We start from the raw sequence: 19122 nt of genomic DNA, 5'->3' as shown, positions 1-19122 counted from the left end.
GTAAAACAAAGTGATAGACTTTCAATATAATCTTGATGTTACGACACTCACTCCACAGAGTCCACCCATTTTGAGTCAGTGATAAAAAGCCTTCAGGATTATACAGCGTGTCCAAATGATTTATTTTAATACTGCTCCTAGGCACCAAAAACTGCCAGACCAGGGCAGGATCGTGCTGCGAGTCAGGATCTCGAGGGCTTCAGCTTTAAGACACTGGTCTCTAGGACACCCTCCATCTCTCAGCTCTCAGGGAAAGAGCAGACAGACATCCCAGCATGTTGGGACTAAGTAATACTTGAACGCTGGCACACAGCACCACGATACTCAGCCCGGTGGTAAAAAAAAAATAAGGCTTCCAAAACCAACACTGAGCCCCTCTCTCGATCTTGCAATGCTGGAAGGGAAGTGTGATCAATGCGAAGTCTGCAGGGTATAAATACTGGAACTCTCCAACCAGCAAAAGAGAACTTACCCATGCTAGCATGAAGCCTCTAGCAGCTGTACTGCACAAGGAAGGTACGAGTGAAGAAATAAATATGAGGACTTAAAGAAACACATACAAAAAAAAACAAAAACTGTGCTACATGTGAGTCGACCACGAAACCACCTGAAAAGCCATTCAGTTCTCTGGCTCTCTAAAAAGCAGTGGAATCTACTTCTTGGTTTCCTTGCTGATGCTAACACAAAGTACAACACCGGTTAATGTAAAATAAAAGAAAATAAATAAAGGTAGTAACAAAAACCTTGACCTTAATCTGCATTATTACTGATTTCGGTCATTTCTGACACTGTTCTGTTATTTTACAGACTGTTGGATTTATATGATAATCAAGGACCTTATTAATTTTCATTTAATTTTGTTCTAGTCCAACGGAGACATGCTCATCTAACCGACATTGAACTGTGACAAATGAGAAACTACATAGCCGACTGATTTATATAACTGTGGTTATTGAACACTTTAAGACTTTGTTTAATGCTAGCTCTGATTTCGTTATTTTCTAGAGGTTTATTTGCCTAAACGCAGAATTAGTGTTTAAAAACAGAATGTCAAACAGAAAGAAAGTTAAGGAATGCACTTAAAATGGTTATTTGTTGTGCAGGCCAGCCGTACATTATGCCTCTATAAATACTTACATATATTGTGCTTATGGTCTGTATACCGCCAGTTTCAATAATAAGCACAAAGACAAGTTCTGCACGTTAGTTTTAAAAGGGAAGCTGGATATTAACGCTTCAGTGAGCTTTTTAACTTGGACCTACTGTCTCAAACAGATGCGGAGCGAAAACAAAGGCACAAAGAGACACAACACAGACCGTGTTTCCAAAGACGTTCTTCCGTTAGGTTTTGTCGTGGGCGCTAACACAACATGCTTTATTAAAAGTTGTGATCTGAATGACTCACTCGGTTTGTGTGTCAAGCATTCGAGCTGTGAAGATCACTAAAATACATATCTTTATATACGGTAGCTTGAACCCGGCAAATAAATAACAGAGCTCCTTTCCGTGAGTGACCCGAGCGATTGCGTCAGGTCGGGTGACGCAGACGGCGTTCGAACATGGAGGCGTAACGGGCACAAAGGCTGCTTGAGTGGATCTTTAATAAAAGAGAATGTAGAGAGACCTGTAGGCTGATTTCCCTCCATAAAACAGCATATATCATAAAATAAAATCCATTACTCAGTGACAAACCCCTACTATATACAAAATTAATAGAAAATGGAAAATGTATTACATTAAAAAATATATATATTATATCGAGCGCCAACATAACGACAAACTTACATCTCGAGCTCTCCTTGTTAACTTATGAAAAATTAATCCCAATTTTTCCTTGAGTGGTTCAGAGCACATTGCACAGCTCACTTAAGACTGAATATCACCACGAGACACTAAACCTTAGAGCTTTCTGGTGTTCGAGTGAGACAGACAGGGACCTTTTAGTTACCTGATACCAGTTAACATCTAGCAGTCGGTCGAGGAATAAACGTCGCTCTTACTCTCCTTTAAAGCAATAACTGGTTTGTGCGACTACTGATCGGAAGGTCATTGGTTCGACTCCCAGGTCCACCGAGTTGCCACTTCAGGGCCCCTGTGCAAGGCCCTTAACCCTCAATTGCTCAGGTGTATAAACTGAAATAAAAATGTAAGTCACTCTGGATAAGAGTGTCTGCTAAATGCTGTAAATGTAACATTTCTCAGAAGCTTGCAATATCTGTGACAAAAAAAAATACATCCATCATAAGCTCATTAATATTAAGATATACACTTTCACATGAGCTGCATCAGAAATCGCATGAGCTAGAAACACGCTTCTTTGTAATTTTTCAAACATTACCATAAAAGCAGCTTTCGGAATAAAGTGCGACGTCTAAACTCCGACTGCATAAACTATTACACCTGTCTGTCTGTACATTAGCAGTAAATAATTAATCACATCTTACCACAAGTTTTGGTGTAATGACTTAACATAACTGCCTGCATTATCCAAGAGATCTCAAATTAGTTAATGCTTTTTTTTTTTTTTTTGCTGATTCTGAAACCACAAGCTCACTATTCTTAGGTGTTAACCACTGGACCACAGAGAACTCTGTCTTTGGGGAGACTGCAGACAAAGGCCATTTCATTAAGATTACTACATAACAGATTAAACTTAAGCTATTTACTATAATGGGTTATTTATTTACGGAAAGTAAACTAATTGTGTCGAACGTTTTAAAAAAAAGATCTTAATCCTAAATCAAGGAGCAAATTTATTTAGCTTACAGAATATGTACGAAACGAAACAGAACTGTATTTAGACGGGATTATATGTAAACTGGCCCTGGAATAATTTCGCTGTGATTATTCCCGCTTGACTCAGTCGTGTCGGTGTCTTTTCCCCATCTTCCTTTGAGAAAATTACCCTTTTCGCAAAACTCAGCAGTCTGATCTTTTTATCACATCAGGATGCTCACGCACATGATTTTCTATGCGTGTGTGTCCATGTGTTCGAAAAATATCTGACTACTGTTGCTTGCCATATTGAAGTTGATATATGTCTAATCAGAGACTCTCCCCAGATATTAAACACTGCCCCAGTCACAAAAAAAAACCTGAATCTTGCTCTTACACTTGATTGTTTTATTGTATACAAGACAATATCAAATTGTTGCTGGAAAATTGGTTTTGCCCCAAAATGAAACAAGAGCCTGCGTTTTCTCTTCTCTTTGCTTGGATGCCATGTTGTGAATGGACTGTGGTGACCACATGGACCCAAACATTTAGTTTTATAGAACACACAACCTGCTGAAAACTCACACCTCCTGACTGCAGACGTCCCCTGAAAAACTAATGTACTTAAAAGTACCCCAGACAAACTAATGTACTTAAAGTACCCCTGACAAACTAATGTACTTAAAGTACCCCTGATAAACTAATGTACATAAAAGTACCCCGATAAACTAATGTATGTAAAGCACGCCTGACAAACTAATGTACTTAAAGTACCCCTGAAAAACTAATGTACTTTAAAGTACCCCTGAAAAACTAATGTACTTTAAAGTACCCCTGACAAACTAATGTACTTAAAGTACCCCTGATAAACTAATGTACTTTAAAGCACACCTGATAAACTATACTAATGTACTTAAAAGTCCCCCGATAAACTAATGTACTTAAAGTACCCCAGATAAACTAATGTACTTAAAGTACCCCGATAAACTAATGTACGTAAAGTACCCCTGACAAACTAATGTATGTAAAGTACCCCTGACAAACTAATGTACTTAAAGTACCCCTGACAAACTAATGTATGTAAAGTACCCCTGACAAACTAATGTACATAAAGTACCCCTGATAAACTAATGTACTTAAAAGTACCCCTGATAAACTATACTAATGTACTTAAAAGTACCCCTGATAAACTAATACAATCCAGATACGATTATTTAAAAATATTTCACAACTCGGTGGCCCAAAGTTGGTTAGACTTATTAATCATAATTAAATGATGACGTGGAACCTGAGAAGTTAATCGTTGTCATCACTATGGCCAGCGTAGCTATAACTGGTTGCAGTTAGGAAAACAACAAACACCGATCAGATTTGAGACTAACAGCACTGTTGTATAAAGGGTTAAAGCAAACCATGTGGAAAAAAGGAGGTTTTGCCATAAAATGATAAAAAGGTAACAAAGCATGCTGACAAAGCCTAGACTTAAATTATTTCACCATTTAAGCTTTGACCGTGCAGTGCCGTTAAACACGGCGCAGTAGATAAATCTTTCTGATGTTTTTGCAAAAGAAGATAAACATTCAGTGGCAGACGCACACCAGCATGAAAACCAAGCAATAACAATATGCTATATTGACTTCACAGCCTTCCAGCCATGCAAACACAAGTCTAAGTTCACCTGTGACTCTGACTGCTTACAGCAGCATGGCATAAAATCTGATCTACCTCAGTGCCAGAGTGCCTGAATTGCCTCAGTATCATTTCTATGATAATTGCATACACACCCACAAGCCAGTCTGCTGTTCCAAGGACTCTAGACTCATTCAGCGAGGCCTGAGGGCACGGAGCCAAAAGGAACAGGCTGATGAATTAAAGAGAAAAGAAAGAAAAGAAATCAAGTATGAACTGTATGTGGTAGATAAGCAGCATGAAAGCTTGAGAGAGACAAATTGTCAAGAGATGGAGAAAAATGTACAAGCAAATTAATAAGCAATATTAACAACCATGTCGGTAAGGTGCTCGTCCACCGTGAGATGCCAAAACGGCTTCAGTGCATCTCAGAATCAATTCTCTAAAACTCTTCTAGAAAAAAAATATATCCCTTAAACAGTGCTTTGATAATGGTGGTATAGAGCACTGTTGCTCTACTATCACCTATAGATGTTTAACCAAGCTTAGATTGGATCAGTGAAGACAAGAGCACATGATTTACACCATTTTCGTCTTTACCAAACCATTCAATGAGCCCTCACGCCCTGTAGATGGGGACAGGGTCGTCCTGAAAGAGACCAAACTCATCAAGATAGAAATGTTTTGCAAGATAAAGGAAATCAGTGAGAAGAACTTTCCTTTGTAGTGACTTATCCCTTTCAAACTACGCCAGTAAAATGTCTAACAGATAACACGTATAATGCACATAATGCAGAACAGATCCAGCGGTTACAGATAAACTAAAAGATACCAAATGTTTGTGCACATCTAACAGTAACAACCATGCACAGAGACCTGGACTCACTGTTGCTCTTGTGGCTAAATGAGCACAAATCCCCAAAGCTACAGTCCAGAATTCTAGTAGAAAATCATTCTAGAAAAGTAGAGGTAATAATAATAGCAATGTGCAATGGGATGTTCAAAAAGCACATACAGGTGTCATTGGCAACATACACGTTTGCTGACGAAAAACATGATGTAGATGAGCTACAACTGAAAAATACCATATCAACGTAAACTCTGATCAGCCGAGAACCAAAAGCTGCAGTGGGCACAGGCTCACCAAAATCTGGACTGGCTTCATGAACAGGAAAATAAATTCTTCAGCTGCCTTCCTAGTCACCGATCCTGAATTGAATCAACACCTTTGGGATGCGGTAGAGCGTCAGATTCGCAGCATGAAAGTTCATTTGAAAAATCTGCAAGAATCGCATGATGCAATCATTGCAACATAGACCCAACGCTCAAAGAATTTTTTCCAAATGAGGCTGTTTTGAGAGCCAAAAAAGATCTCACCAAGGCCATCCTTAAAAATATTCTTGTTTGCCATAACCGGACCGACCCTGTCAATTTAGGACCGACTCAAATTTTTTTTTTTTTTTTTTTGCTTTAAGTCCGACCGATTTGCCGGTTGTAAATTTGCGTTAAGACCGACCAATTTTTTTTTTTATTATTCAAACAACTAATACAAAAGCAATAAAATAATAATGATTATATTTTAGTAAGTATTATAAATACAGTATATAAATTGCCTAGGCCTACATACAAACGAAGGCTACGTTCTTTCTTTTAAATAAAAAAACGTGACGTCGTCTATGTTTACACTATTGGTTACCGGATGTCACACTATGGCCTGTGCGTTCGCTTCGTCTCATTCTCATACTCTCATTCACTGTCAGAGTCAACGGGTCGCGCTTGGTAATGATGGCTGCGGCTGCAGTAAACAAAATGTTTGCGGTCACCGTTCAAAGTCATACGGGTTCGGGCACCATAATACATCTAAAAAATTCATTCAAAGGCACAGGTTGAAGACCCAGTCAGTGATGTCACGATATGCTAATTTGTTTAAATTCATACCTGCGTAATCACCATCACCAAAATTGTACTTTTTTTTTTTTTTTTTTTACATTGAAACTTGAAAAAAAAAGTAGACCTACCTACCAACCTTTTTTTTATTTTTTTATTGTTACTGCAAACCAAAATATTTTTAAGGATGGCCTCAGTATTAGTATAATGTTCTTAATAGACTGTTCAAGCCCTGTATGTTAATTACACTTCTGCACCTTAAACACAAAGTGGACAATACGTAGTATCAATATGATATATCGGTCATGTGTTCACAAACATTTGGCCACATTGTGCAACTAATATATATATATTAGGCATCAGCTGAATCCCATACAGAAAATAATCAATACAAATCAGCTGGTACCAATAATCCAAGGAGCAGGAACATTTCTGAATTACCTTTCACAAAAAAAAACAAAAAAACAACAACATCTCAAGCAAACTCCAATCCTACACATACGTTGGAGGGGGATTGAGGATCCTATTACTGATATATGATCGGCAAGCCTAGAGTGTTAAGTATGCAGTCAGTGTTAATCCTATACCGCTTATGCAGATAGACAGAAATGCTTTTTTTGCCTTCTGAAATAGACAGCATGATGGCATTAGCCTAGTTAAAAAAAATAAAAAATAAAAAATAAAGAAGCAGCAGCAGCTTACACAGAGTCAATCTGTAAAGCACTGGCGCACAGAACTGGAAATCTTTCGGTGGAGACATAAACCTGACATATGTACGGATATTCTATATATTTCTATACTATGCTCTACCGTGCAGCAGAGAAAGTTCATACTGGATACCTTGTCTGTTTTTCCCCCCACGCACACATTATAAAAGGATGCATTCGCAATCACAGAGCACATATTGCAGAGGATGTACGTAACCGATAACCCATACAGACACACGCAATGAAGATTTAAATCCAAAAGACATATGACCCAGGTTTGGTGTTTGCACTGAGCACAGGCACCTCACACGTAAATGACTGAGCTAGCAAGAAGATTTCAGATTACATACCAGATTAGTGCAGAGCCCCAAAACTAAACCCTTCAGAGATTAGTCAAGTCTGTGAGAGCAGTACAGATGAAAGGTTGTCAGGAGCTGAAGAATCTCCATTGCAACATCAGCATCCTGTTAATAACAAAAAAGGGGAAATATTCACTGATTAAACCTCAGGAAGCAGAACACAAATACATACACACAAAAACTTTGAGGCCAAGCTCTGTGTTTGTGTGATTGATGAATAGAATTACCAATCTATAATCAGAGTTTGACATTTTCTTCTGTACACATATAAACAAATATATATATATATATATATATATATATATATATATATATATATATATATATATATATATATATATATATATATATATATATATACACACATATACACACACACACACACACACACACACACATTTTAAAGGCATTGAGCAATGAAGGTAAAAACACGTTTATGTTTCCCTCATCTACATGCTGAGGGGGCAAAAAAACAAAGGTGGCTTGATCGCAAACAGAAAGTTAAGCTGGCAACAGGAATAACCTGCCAAACAACATCCAATGTACGGATGAATCTATGCTTGATAAGTGTGTGAAAGATGCGCACGCGCACACACATATACATACACACACACATGCATACATACATGCATACATACACACATATGCATACACACACGAATACATACACACACGTGCATACACACACACATGCATACATACACACACGCACGCGCACGCGCATGCATGCATACACACACACGCACGCACGCACACACGTGCATACACACACACGCACGCACGCACACACGTGCATACACACACGCATACACGCGCACGCATACACACACGCGCACACACACACACACGCGCACGCATACACACACACACACACACACAGTGTTTCCTGAGCTAACATTTTCTTTCTTTTGCATTTTCTCAGTCACAAAATGAAGGATTTCGTTTTAAAAATGTGCTTAACTGGAAAATGTGGAAAAAAGAAAAAGAAAATTACATTTCAGGATTCCATTTCAAGTCCACTGCAAAACATCTCATTCACTTGAACATATTAAATCAAATCTACTCATGGAAAAACAACATTAGTGGCAAATTTTACGTTATGTTTATAACGGAGAGCAAGATCTCATTGTGACCATCAGCACCAGTCTCACTCTCATCCTCGAGCATAAAAGTCACTCATGGCATTTAAACACGGGTCTCGTCACAGTCTCTTCGCTCAAATGATCTGTTCACGTTCCTGATTAATGTAGTCAGTTCTGTGATTAGGCTTATGTCCATTTCGCCATGGCATTTAGCTATCCAATAACTCAAATCATTCAATGCATGAGAATTGCACACTTAGCTAGCGATGTTGAAGACCATATTTAGCTAGATGATCACATTTAACAGTGCATTACAGGGTTTTTTCCTACCTAGAGTAGCTTAGGCACAGTGCCCAAGTGTTATTGTTTATGGTTGAGCCGAATGAACGTGAAAAAGCATTCAAGGGACATTGAGGAATGAATGTAAAAACACGTTCACGTTTCCCTCGGCTATGTGCTGGGGGGGGGGGGGGGGGAGTGGCTTCATGGCAAACAGAAAGTTAAGATGGCAACAGAATGACCTGCCGATCAACATCCAATGTACGCATGAATCTATGTTTGATTAGTGTGGGAAAGATGCTCATCACCAAGATAAACAAACAGTAGATTGGATACCTCTCTGTACAGCTCGGGCTGGTTACATTACATTTCATTTACAGCCTTTATCAAACATCCAGAGTTACTTACATTTTTTCAGGGTTTAAGGGCTTTGCTCATGGGCCCCACAGTGGCAGCTTAGTGGACCTAGGATTCAAACTCATGACCTTCCGATCCATAGACCAACTCCTTAACCGATAGGCTATCACATCCCACTGGTTACAAAACATCAACTCATCAATAAGGTAAGACTTAAAATGAAAAAATAAATTGGGTATAAACTTTTTTGTTAGGTAGTAATTCCTGTAAATGTTAACAATAATAGTGAGCTGGCAAATATTTTAGTAGTGAATTAAGTTACATCAAAGCTTGTTATTTGACGGTTCATAAAGATGCCTTAACCGATCTAACATCAGTATCTAAAACGTTTTGGTATCTAAACAAAGAAAGGCTGTGTTCACGTGCTACATCTTGACCTTCTGGTCAATACGGTCTCTCATATAAATAAATAAAATCATCCAAAAAGAGGTTCAGGATGCTGAAGCCCGACATCACTGGGAAGGTAATGTGTTCAAAAGAAGAGTATTTGACTGATATTCCCAGTTAAAATAAATACTTAAATAAATGAAGAAATTCTCCATCTGTGCTTTGGCTGCATTTTCAAAGTATTTCAACAGTTTATTCTATCGGTGTGTTCTATGTAAAATTTTATAAAAACCTCAAAAAAGGTATTTGTGTACAGTGTGGCGTGTAGGCAGGAATGTTTCACAGATATGAAAAATACAACGCGGGGGAAAAAAATAAAAAATTAAAATTTCCATCGAACAATTTCAAGCATATGGTCGAGTATCTCTTCTAAAACATCTTTCATTTTTGCAATGGGTATCTAAGGCATAGTCACGGTTAAGCACACTATGAGACTAAATATGGCAAGCAGTAGCAGTCAGTCTCCTTTTCCCCCCAACGTGACAGGACATCTGCAAAGAAAATCAAGGACCCGTGTATCCAAATGAGTCTAAAACGATCAGACTGACCACTGAGTTTGGAGAAAAACAATGGACAAGTCGGCCTGAAATGGAGAAAGACAACATGGCAGTTGCTGACAAATAAATTTGCAGAGTAGCACCAGTAAAACAGGAAACTACCCCCAGGACCCCATGTACATTTAATCCTGTCTGGATAAGGCCAAGAAGCAGCTATACAGGGAGAGATTTCACACGAGTACGAGAAAATGTACTTAACTCTCCCCTGAATATTCCTGCATTTTCTGTTTGTGAGCAGACAGAGAGGCATAACATTCAGAGACAGCAAAACAAACAGCTCTCCCTATTCACCTACTCAGGCTCTCTCTCCTGCCTATAAAACACAAATTCAAATGAGCTTCACTTCTATAGGAGCCTAGTAAATCCCATTTGTTTACATGAGAGCTAATTAAGTGTACTGAGGACAAAAATGCTAACAGCATTTCCCCAAGAGATCACAGAACACACAATGTTAGTGTAAAAAGTCTATGCATGCAAAGATTACCTACGTGCACCATATATTATACACCGCTGCTAAAATAGCTGTACGTGGGGGTGCCGGTCAAGGGAATACACAAACGAAGACCTAGTGAACAACCAAATCACGTGATCTCATGTGATCTATGGCTGGAGCATTTGCATAGGATGAGAAATGGTGCAAATTACATACCAAAAGGAAGTGAGGCAAATGCCAGCATCAGGTCTATAATAAAATACAAGCCCATCATTACACAACCTGGAATCTGTGCTCTTGTGAAGTATGGAACAACCCAAAGCCACCTCTTTCTCTTTAGCCACGTTTGACCTCCATATAGAACAAAACGCTAATTACATGCCCGAGGACTACTGTTACTCTTTCAAGTGGTACAGGAACAATCACACAAATCAACGCACACTGTTTCTAATAATGAACTGCTATTAATTGAAGAGGTGTTTATTCCAATTGTTTAAAAATTCAATAGGAAAATCAAACGGTCAACGCAGAGAGTTAGGGTCTTATTAAAATGAGAGAGAGATGGGGAATTAAACCAGGTATATTAACCATAACATTCTAATCTTGAGAAAGCTAGTGATGCTGAACTGGCTGTAATTCCGAGTTTCAGCAGCTGGCACGTGGAAGAAGACATTAGAAAGCTGGATGGATATTTGGTGAATTCCAACCTGAGGAAGACTATGACAATAATCTTTGTCTCTCTCGGGCAGAACTTCAAACAAAACATTGCAAAATAATTATAAGAGATTGAGAAAGGATTTGTTTTTCATTTTAGACTAGCAATAAAAGATTCTAGCCTTTTACCAGCAACCAACACACAAGCGACAGCCGCTGAGGCCTTTTCACACGCGCTACCTCTGCATGGTGTCTCGAAAAGCCTGTACGCTTGGCAGCCATCTTGGCAGTGCTCCTGGGCAGTTATTTTCATTCATATAAGAAGCTCCTATTTACACTAATAAGGAGAAACCCTTATACAAAGAAACGGTTTGACAATACGATTTGAAAAGGCAGTAAGATCTGACAAAAACCGAGTCAACACTAACACGACTGTAATACACATCGTGATGGAAATAAAGCTGTAATCTACTCTACAAAGGCTGACTCAGAAATAAGCGTTTAATAAACTATTCAGAAACTGGAGTGTTGGAGTCCTTCACATATGGTGTGCATGTAGAAACAAACAAAACTGTGTAAATATACATTTTGACTTGATACGCTATAAATGTATAGGTTTACAGTAGAAAGATGACACCACTGCACCCAATACAACTCTCTCAGTGCTACGAGACATTAAAAACACACTATTCAGTCTCTAATAAGGTCTTGTAGCTGCAGTACAAGCATAGTAGAGAGATCATGACCAAAACGAACATGCCGAACTGACCACTCAAACCTTTTACACACGATCTCATATTTAAAGTGTAAATCGTTCAGGGATTCGTCAGATACTACATTTCTACCTGAAGTGTGTGTGTGGTGGTGGTGGTGGGGTGGGGGGGGGGCACTAAAGTGCATGAGATCGAAAAGTTGGATTCCATCAGAAGCTCCTGTTTATCACACTGGACTCGTACTGGACTTGCTTACATTAAGTACACCAAGCAGTAAAAGTGGGGTCCAGTAGATGCTCCAGAGTTAAATCACCTGTCCATCAGGTTTCCAAGTCAAACTGGAACATTGAACATTTTCACGCACAGAGAGACTAAACGGACGGACGAGCTCCGGTTCTCTTTAAAACTTTCTTCAGCTGTGATATGCATCACAACAAAAACCCATAGACTTTACTTGGCGTTCTATTTTAAATATTTACTAACCTTGAAAATGCAGAAGAGGAATAACCAAAATAGATGGTGAGTTTCACAACCACTCCAATGATGATAACTGTTTCTAGTACTCTTCTCTTGAGAAAACCGTCTGAATTATAGAAATAATTCATCCTGAACGACCAACAGCTTCATCTTTAAAAACATGTGAGCCGACATGTTGATCTAACACTAGCACTAGCCACTGCAGAAGTGCTTTATTCCTTTACTCTGTCTCATCTCTACTATCTGCTCAAACGGATCAGCTTCCAAAGCTTCAACCTTCAGATTAAAAGCCCCATCAATTACTAGAGCCAAGTCACTGCGTTCTGGGACTATGAGTCCACCGTTTGCTGTCTCTACTAGGACTACGTCGAATTTCTCATTAAAACAAGAGTTAATTTGAACTAGAAAATGCTAAAAGAGGTTATCTTGCTTTTAAGGAGCTCAAAGCAAAACATTAGACAAAAGAAATAATTTTGGATTATTGAAATCGTTTCTCCTATTAAGTGCCACTGGAACTATGCCGACGACGTCCCGACGTGACGTCAGCAAGCTAGAAAACCACTTCTCACAGGAATCAGCAGCACAAATAAGAACCAGATTCACACAAACCAACGCAAATAGTTCAATATAAACATGTTTTTCATGGCAGTTCTTCCTTTTAAGCCTTGAGCGCCTGTATGGACGTTCACAGAACAGACCGTATAAGGCGTAACTAAGGATAAGCAAAACATTATCTGAGGAAACACACACTACTATGCTTTCATTTTTAGGCATACTAGTCCAGAGTTTTACAAAAAAAAAAAATGCTACAGATAAAGTCAGTTAGGTCTGAACTCTTAAGCTCCAGATGACAGGACTAAACAGCTGCACCACTCAAGCATGATTTGAGTCTCTTTGTTTCAATAGTGTTAGTTTTCAATTTCATTTCGGTGCTGTTCAAAAGCATGTCAAAGCACAAATTTATGCTTTACGTCTATTAGGGTACATGCGGCACCGCGGTCACGAGCAGCTGCTTCATCATCACACACGGTCTCCCGTTTTTTAGGTTGACTTGAATGGAAAAGAATGAAAAGCTGCCAAACGTAATATAAAACATTACACTTGTACAAAAATAATTGAGCTTTATCCGTGTCCTATGATGATTTCTAAACTATCAGTCAATTCACACATTTGCACATGCAATTTTTAAGCACAAAATTCAATGGAAACGTCTTTTAAAGCACAACACAGCCATGTCTTATTAAACGCTTTAAAATGTCAAGGTCAATAACAAATAGATGTTTAGATCTAGAAATGAACAGAAGAAACGTTTTGCTTTCTGGAAATTAAAGCGGCGTGACTGGAGCTAAAAGAAATGCTCTGTCTGTCAATGACTTAACTGGTGTAGATAAGCAGAGACAAACTGGCATATTCAAGTCCTCCAGAGACTCTGAGAATCACTTGGCTGAAGACAACGTGGCTTTCTTTAGGAATGTCGTTGTGCCAAAAAACAGGCAATGCAGCACATCTCTAGTGCCGAGCGAATGTGGAAACATGATCACATAATCCCCAAACAGACATCTTACAAGATAAAACAAAACAGCGTTTTACAACAGACCTCTTCACTGAATTTCTCTTTAAATCTGTAAATCTACTAATCATTCCTCTACGTGCAAAGTCACACGAGATAAAGCATTTGACTTTTACTATAGTCAACAGAAACAACTGGAAAATAAAATGTTTAGATATGAGCGTCAAATGAGCGATCTGCGCTCTGGTTGAAACCTTTTTCATAGAAAGATACACAAACGAACACAGATGTTACAAACGCTGTATATACACATTAGCTCATATGCAGTGCATCCAAACCAGACCTGCCTCTGAACACTAAACTACAATCTCCAACAAAATCAACCTGGACGGACCCAATTACGGGTTTAAAAAAAGCACATTGCTTTCTTTATCCTAATGAAATAAACTTGCCAACATTAGCCAGACCAACCTTTTCTGCATGTGTGTAAGCCAGCCAGATTCAGTGTATTCATCTTACACTGTGTGACCAAATGTTTACGGACAGCCTATCAGCAGCCCTATGTGTGGTTTTTAACATCCCGTTTCAGATTTAACCCTAGTCTGCTTGAATGGGGTTGAGTTCAGGGCTTCATAAAAACCGCTCGAGTTCGTCTGCTCCGGCTTTCGCAAAATATGCTTTCAAGGGCCTGGTTTTGTGCCGCTGTACACAAAAGTAAATGAAGACATGCTGGGACAGGTTTAGGCCTCTTGGCTTCAGTGAAAAGAAAGTGTATTTCTACAGCACACAAGACTTCGAATACAGTCGCATGTGTGTGTGATGGTCAGGGGTCTGTAAAGTTTGCCTTCTGCTCGTGTTTGCAAACTTATCGTTTATTAAATATTAGTTTCTATCACTTTTCTGCACCGTGTCTTTATAAGTAGGCTATTTATAAATGTTTCCATTACATAAACTAAGGGTAAAAAACATTATTTACTACTTCCTCTTTTCCGTTCGGCATTTTTTTAATTTACATAAAAGAGACAGCAGCAAAATTAAATGAGTCATCCGAGTTCCTTTGTTTACTTCTTTACAAACGTTTAAAGCAGGACACGGACACTGTGACAGGGCAAATACTACGGTAATGTTTTCTCTCTTTCCTGTCCATCCGTTCTCACAGTGCCGACAGACATCGTACACAAACACGCAACAAAATTCCAACGGCGCAGCTGCTCTCGACATGCTTTCCATTCAATGGGAAATAGTCAAGCCACTGCATGCTGGGAAAAAGTTACTGCTTTACAGTTGACATGAAGTACAAGTGTAATCAAGCATGTCCTACTGCGATCCAGGTCCTGGAGCTGGTCGTCAAACAATACACAGGAAGCTACATTTTTACTGAGTAAATAAAAAAACAATACGATTTAAAAAAACAATAATTAATAATACAATTAATAAAAAACAATACGATTTAAGTTATAATACTGTTTACTGTATACGGTTTCTGCTTTCGTTCACCATCTAAAAACACTCGGTGAAATAAAGTGAGCTGCCTCAGAAGCTACCAGACCTTTGTTAAAAGCAGATAATCCACCTCTGTTTAATGCACATGTTCCAATCACTTTCAGGCAAATATCAGATTGCTGTAGGCAATTTACTGTACTGAGACAACGTGCCTGCGCAAGATCCGATAAGACGCACGTATCCGTTTCTAACCTCCAGAATGATTTCGTTTAGCTAATTCGTTTTGCCAGAAGAGGCATCAGGTAAACAGCAACTGCAGGTTGTGATAACAAAACCACAGTAGGTTGTAAAGCACAAGCTAAAAAAACAAAACAGTCAACAGTTTGAGGAGGGAAGGGTATTTAAGCCAGTCCAACATTATTCTACAGCTTTGCCCGAGTATATAAGCTAAATTCGATTACTGACTGATGACATGATCTTGATGAGGAGACTCAAGCATCCCATCCTGAGTGTTTCCAAACCATTACAATCCAAGGGTTCCAGGGAAGGTCTCGGGATATACTTAATGAAAGTGAGCGAATGAGATTGAAGTCACTGACAGAGAGGAAAAAACATTCCAGCAAGCCAGTTAAAAAAAAGAAAGAAACAGTAGTAAAGAGAAAGAAAGAAAGAGTAGTAAAGAGAAAGAAAGAAAGAAAGAGTAGTAAAGAGAAAGAAAGAGTAGTAAAGAGAAAGAAAGAAAGAAAGAAAGAAAGAAAGAAAGAAAGAGAAAGTAGTAAAGAGAAAGAAAGAAAGAAAGAAAGAGTAGTAAAGAGAAAGAAAGAGTAGTAAAGAGAAAGAAAGAAAGAAAGAGTAGTAAAGAGAAAGAAAGAAAGAAAGAAAGAGAAAGTAGTAAAAAGAAAGAAAGTAGTAAGTAAGTAAAGAAAGAAGAAAGAAGAAAGAAAAAGATAGAAAGAGAAAGAAAGAAGAAAGAAAGAAAGAGTATTAAGAAAGAAATAAAGAGAAAGTATAAAACAGAAGTAGTAAGAAAGAAAGAAAGAAAGTATAAAAAAAAGAACAAGAAAGTAGTAAAAAGAAAAGAGAGTAGTAAAAAGAAGACAAAAAAGAAATGAAAGATAAAAGAAATAAAAGAGAATAAGAAAGACGAAGAAAATAGATATATAGAAAGAAGAATAAGAAAGAAAGAAAGAAACAAAAGTAGTAAAGAGAAAGAAAGAAAGAAAGAAAGAGTAGTAAAGAGAAAGAAAGAAAGAAAGACACTGTGACTAGGGAACACGGCTTCTGAATCGCACTGCCTGCTGCACTACACACATCCTAAATCATGGCATGAATAATGTTTGGCATGAAAGAAGACTAAACAGTAACTGCCTTTCTAGCATAAGGAGTCGCCTCACAGTTAAATGTAGAGCAAAAATAATACTGGTGTAAGTCTCAGATAATACAGTTTTACTTGAAATGCAACGCAAAGCCAAATCCTGCACCCGTTAATTCAATTAAATTTATTTGTATTTGTTTAATTTCCCGTCGTCTCAACGCAGCTTTAACGAAGTATGTAAACAGAAGAGAGAGAAAAAGAAATAAATATTTAATAATAAGAAGAAGAAAAAATAAGAATAAAAATAAATAATTGAATATATACAATAAAAGTTTCAAATTTATTTAAAAAGATTAACTTAAAATTTGCTATACTGTTTATCTACCCCTATTCCTAATAAGCAAGCCGGAGGAGACGGCGGCAAAGAAAAACTCCCTGAGACGGCATGAGCTAGAAACCTTGAGAGGGACCAGGCTCAGAAGGGAACCCATCCTCATTTGGGTGACGCTGGACAGTAAATAATGTAAATGTAAATAATGTCCTTTCTATAACAGTTTATAACAGTGCAACTGAGAGCTCCTGAGGAACTAATGGTCATGAGTTCAGCACAGACCTGATAGCTGATAAAGACCAGACCATACAATAAACACCAGACCATACAGCTGACTGACACAACATTGGTTCAAAAGAAGGCATGACGGTCTGCGGGCAGCTTCATACACAACAATCCCATGAGACGCGGGTTGACCATGTAGATCAATCCCTGGCAAGGTGACCACCGGGTGACGAGACTCCAACCAGCAGTAGAACATCAGGTGTTAGTCACCAAAAAACCCACAATGTGCTACAGCATGAGAAGGTCTTTCTCTCCTCGTAATATCACACACTGCTTCCTTTTCCCTAGTCTGTATTAATGCTAGCTTAACTAATTAGCTGGTCAAACAGTTAGGTTTGGTCAGTTAGTTTTCCAGGACACTGGGCAGCACAGTGAGGTTTTCATTTGCCCAGTTCTAGCTAATGAATTTATCCAGACTGTGAGGTAAAGCTGAAGGCTGAAAAAACGCTTCAGTTGGCTCGCAAACCGTCAGCCAGTCATCTTTAAAAACTGGGTTCATGAACAAGGACTAAAATACTGCAGCTGGATGAAAGCCACACAACAGGAGAGCCCACATTTTTCCAGTCTACAACATCTAGTCCATTTTAAATTCAGGAATCCAGCTTTGCATGTGTAATAAATATTGATCAGAATTCTAGCACTCAAACGGTATTAATGATGAGAACCGGGTCAGTGAAAAACACACACAGACACACAGACACACACACCCCTAAATTTTAAAACCAAGCCCTGAGGCATTTTGTCTTCCAACCGAGATTAAGGCACATCTCTGTCACAAAGAGAAGCGTCCAGTGACAGCTCCTCGGCCAAAGCACGACAGGAAGGCAATTCTGATTACACGGTAACTTCCAGTGCATCAGTAAGCAATAACACAATGTGTTCTCAGCCTCGATTCATTTGTTTTACAGAGATAGGTTTGTGGGAAAAGAAACAGAGGAGAACGCTGTGTTCTGAAGAACGGTTAGTAAGAGAAGTTTGACATCATAAAAATGTATGCAAAACAGTTCATAGATACACCATCATCACTTGTGTGATACAGTATAAGGATCGTTTGTATGAGTGTTTTAAAAGTCCTGTGAGTTCTGAAAAAAATCCTGATTCCCTGATCCAGAGTGACTTATAAAAGTGCTTTAAAATCTTTAACAAATAATTTTTGAAAATTTGCCTTTCCAAAAGATTTTTCTAGCAGAATATTTTAGTTTGGCAAAAATTTACATACGTCGTCACTAAAAACTAAATAAGCCCGATCGTTGCATGTCATTATGACCATGAGAATAAGCGTTAGATCCATTTAGCACATGGTCATTGACCTTAGCCCTTAATCAATACTAAACACTTCAATGTTTCAATGGAAAGCAAATCGGTGCCTTTCCCAATAGCCACTATGCTGAAACCATACTAATGAATAGGAACGTTGGTTTAGCATTGCTGTTTGTATTTATCAGAATAAAACTGCATGCCATGACTCCATTAAATTCAAAGCACCTGAACAATCCGTACCACGGACGATTAAGCTTCCGTCGGGTTCAGACGATCCTTTACATTTATCTACCTTTTCTATTTCTGTAGTTGCTGTGAATGTGCACCGAAATGTAAACTTTATCGGCAATAATTACATAAAGAGTAAACGGTATTTATTGTGATCGTAAGCACCGAATCATTTGTCGGCAAGCGAATCGTCGCGGTATTCCATAACATACAAATGAAAGACATCCGAGACAAAATATCTGTACATGAAATTCTTATCCTCGTTGCAACCTAGTTTAAATATTCCAACATCTGCATTTACATCCTATTAGGAATCTGTTAACAAAACTGTTCATTACCAGTGAAGTTCAAGCATAACTTGAACAAGACACAATCTATTATAAGCTCCTCGTTGCCTAAGAAACATTCATAATTTCGAGTCCTATTAGTGCTTTTAATAATCCACTATTTCTCA

General features: G+C 38.4%; 1 protein-coding gene across 5 annotated transcripts in view; it reads right to left on the bottom strand.

Annotated features, from left to right (window-relative positions):
• ndst2a (N-deacetylase/N-sulfotransferase (heparan glucosaminyl) 2a) overlaps positions 1-19122 on the bottom strand; it is a 106287-nt gene that overhangs the window by 80267 nt on the left and 6898 nt on the right. For 4 of the 5 annotated variants that reach the window (XM_047812378.1, XM_027174901.2, XM_047812380.1 and 1 more), the window contains exon 2: positions 7289-7402. The exons of the other annotated variant lie outside the window; for it this stretch is intronic. The gene's annotated coding sequence lies outside the window, so the exon portion shown is untranslated. The remainder of the gene's footprint in view (positions 1-7288; positions 7403-19122) is intronic. 5 annotated transcript variants of the gene reach the window in all.

Source organism: Tachysurus fulvidraco, chromosome 4, assembly GCF_022655615.1.
Source record: "Tachysurus fulvidraco isolate hzauxx_2018 chromosome 4, HZAU_PFXX_2.0, whole genome shotgun sequence".
Taxonomy (NCBI): Eukaryota; Metazoa; Chordata; class Actinopteri; order Siluriformes; family Bagridae; genus Tachysurus; species Tachysurus fulvidraco.
This window is presented reverse-complemented; position numbering and strand designations above follow the sequence as displayed.